Here is a 3,456-nt window from a genome sequence, read left to right as displayed (position 1 = left end):
TGTGCTCTGTAGCAGGAAGCCAAAAGCAAAGATTTTTTTAGATTAACAAATGAGGTGGAAATGACTTTTCCCCCAAGGACTTATCTCCCATGGGAAAACTAGTGTCTCAGAAAAAGGGGGCTCTAAAAATAGCTTGTGTCACAGAGTTCTGAGCCAGCCTGCATCTTCCTCATCCTTCATGGAGAAGCACGACACGTGTGCTGTGGTCTCCAGGAGGACCCAGGCAGCTCAGAAACCTTTTAACAGTTCAACAACAGCAGCATCAGCACAGATGAGGGGGCACGTAGGGATGTGAAGGTAATGCAGGTGTGCGATTTACTGGAGTGTTAATTAGGCTGAGCAATTATAAAGGGTAGATAAATGCTTTTTCCACCAGCTGAATTTTGCTGCTAGCAAAAGGCCAGTGTAAACACTTTTCTAATCCATGGAGAATATAATGAATGTTCTGTCTTTGCATGGCTGTGGCAGAGCTAGGAAAATATGGGTAAGATCTAATCAGTGGAGAATATAATGGATTTTGTCCACAGTTGACAAATATGAAAGCTCTTTCTTTTCAATATTTTAATTATTATCTAAATGGGCACTTATTGATGTCCACAACCTGCATGCCCAGTCTTCTCTCCGCCGGTAAATATCTTCAGGTCTTGTAAAAGTGACTATCTTCCTGCTGTTCAGGTGAGTATTAGAGGCACATCTGAGTGCTCAGCCTCAGTAAGTGATGAGCATTTCTGCTTGAGCCCCTTGGGATCCAAGGATACCCAGTAAATGGTTTTTTACCTTGTGAGCTGCAGCCACCTGCACCAACAGACGTGCTGAATGGGTCGGAAAACCATCAGAGACCCAAAGTGGGGACTGATACCAAGGAAGATACATGAGAGAATGGTGCAAAGCCCTCAAGACTTGCTCTACTGAGGACGTGGCTGGAAACGGCAGAGAATGACTGAGGTGAACTGAACTTGTGGCATTTTTGCCACTGGAATGGGACAAAATACCTCATGCTTTTATAGAACTTTGGTTGTACTGGATCATGCTTGAAATAGGTTTATATTTGTTGCTAATGATTATATATCTGGAGGGCTGGGCAGGTGAGTCAGTGTTTACTGCTAAAACACAGACAACTCCCTTAATCACTGCACTTCTGTCACAGTCCTTCGTATGGGCTAAGTAGTTGAAAGAGGAAAATCACATTTGATAATTTAGCTTCAGTCCCTCGATAGCTCACTTAATGCTTATGAACACGCAGATATTAGCTGTCAGCTAACAGCTTCCTTCAGTAGTTTTTATACAGTTTGAAAATGATTATGGAATTAAAATAATACAATTGGATTATTACTTATTACTTTTCTCCTTGAAAACCTGGGAACTAGGGTAATAAAAATACTACTTTTAATAGTATTGCCATATTAACAGAGATGAGAATTTATTAAGATGCTGACTTTTTAAAAGGGCTTACTTCTTAAATTGTAATGAGATGAGGAAATGCTAAATGGTTAATCTACACAAAAGTTTAAGAAGACAGACTTTTGAACTAGTAGTAGCATTATTTTGTAGGGAAGCAAACAGGCAAACGTAAGCTGGAGAAAGATATTCTGACATTTACGCATTTACCCAAAGCCTGAGGAGACTCCTGGTGAAGTGATGAAGACTCAGTATTTTTGGTACTAAGGGAGGCTGTGGTCAAACAGCCCACCGTGTAGATAGAACTTTCCATGCTGGTTTCCTTAGCTAAAGTTATCTGAACTTCAGCTGGAACGGCATTTGCCCTCTTAGATCAGGAACATTTTTCCTTCATAATACATCTCTTATTCCTTCAGTCTGTTGCCTACGCAGGACTTCAACATACTGCTGGGAGGGAGATGGTCTGTCCCTGGAAGGGGAATTGCTGCAGTCTTTCTATTTGCAAGACCTTTCTCTAGTACGTGGCCTCAAATCTAGAAACAGCAATTGCTTTAAGGGTATTGGACTACTGTATATACCTTAGCAGTTGAGGATATACCCTGGGAAAGGCTAATGCAGGCCACTGAATACTGGAAGCATGTTTTGAGAGGTGAATTGCAGCAAAAAATAACTGTAAGAATCACAGGCGATGAATAATTGAAAACCATAGAAAAAATATTTTGTCATTAAATTGACCTTTTTAGTGATACTCAGAATTAACAGCAATATACATGCAATTGAGACATATGTATGTGTATCAGCAATCCATTTATTAATAGATTTCTGAAAGTCAGTCTCTCCTCTCCTGTACATAACTCCAGAATGACCCAATAGAGACAGCACACAAGAATGGACCCTTGGGTCATCTTCATATCACGAGTAGGTACTAATGCATTTTTTGGCAAAGTGATGGAATAAAAGAGAGAAAAGCTAGACATGAGAGTGTTGTGAGTGAGAACACTTTGATGGACCAAAACGCCATTAATGTCAGCAAACAGTACCTCCAGGATAGAATTTATATCAAAAATTTATCAAAAGGCACTGAGAAATAAACAAACAAACCATGGTAATCAAAAAGAAGTAAAGTCATTCACCCTCAAAACCTTAGTCATTGCCTTGCAGGTTGAACTTTTCTTTTGGTGCACTGATCTATTCTGTAACAAACACAGAAAATTCAAGATGTGCATCAGGCATAGTAATACAAGCTACAACAGTCATGGAGGAGACTTATTGATCCACCATCCAGAGTGGGACTTAGGCTTAACCTGTGGTTAAGAAAAAACCTTGGATGTGAACCAGACTAATAGCCAAGTAAATTTAGCTTTCGATCAAAACTTTAGGCTGGCCCTAGGAAGCATTACAAAGCTGAGACAAACATATCGTCTCACCTTTGTGAGATTTTGGACATGAATGATGATGTTCATGTCTGTTGCTTAGAAATGGAATTGGAAGCAGAGGGATAAGAAAATAATAGAGGAAAAAAAACCTCTTTTAAATACGTAGCATCATTTTCTGATATCTAGTACGTGAATACCAAAAGGGCTGAAGGTGAAACCTAAAGATGTTGTTCTGAGCAATGGATTTAGTCTTGGAAAACCTGGCTTCTCTGTGCACTCTAGGCACTTCTCTAGGCACTATTAAAGTAAGAACACAGCCTCAGTGTTGTGGTCTCCAAGGTATTTTGGGAAGTAAACAGTGGGCCTATGAGGGCGCAATGCCCCAGAAAAACACAGCCCATCCATCAGCAAGTGAGCACTTCTCACTTTGCCATTTAGTCCTGATGGCAGATGGTCCCCAGGTGAGCTTTTGTCATCTGCAAATGACTCCTGTACATCCCCACTGGTTCCTCTTTGCTTTGGTCCCCTGATAAGGAAGATGCCTCTGCTGCCCTCCTGAAGCACCATCTCAAGGTGAGCAGAGTCAGCGTGAGCAGGACGGTGTTTTACGCAGAATTTTAAGGTGCGGATTGCAAGTGTTAGAAGTCGAAACACCATCTTTTTCTTGTTATTTCTTTCCAGG

Source organism: Columba livia, chromosome 14 (assembly GCF_036013475.1).
Source record: "Columba livia isolate bColLiv1 breed racing homer chromosome 14, bColLiv1.pat.W.v2, whole genome shotgun sequence".
Classification (NCBI taxonomy): Eukaryota; Metazoa; Chordata; class Aves; order Columbiformes; family Columbidae; genus Columba; species Columba livia.
The sequence above is the reverse complement of the archived record's forward strand: the minus strand, read 5'-3'. Positions refer to the sequence as shown.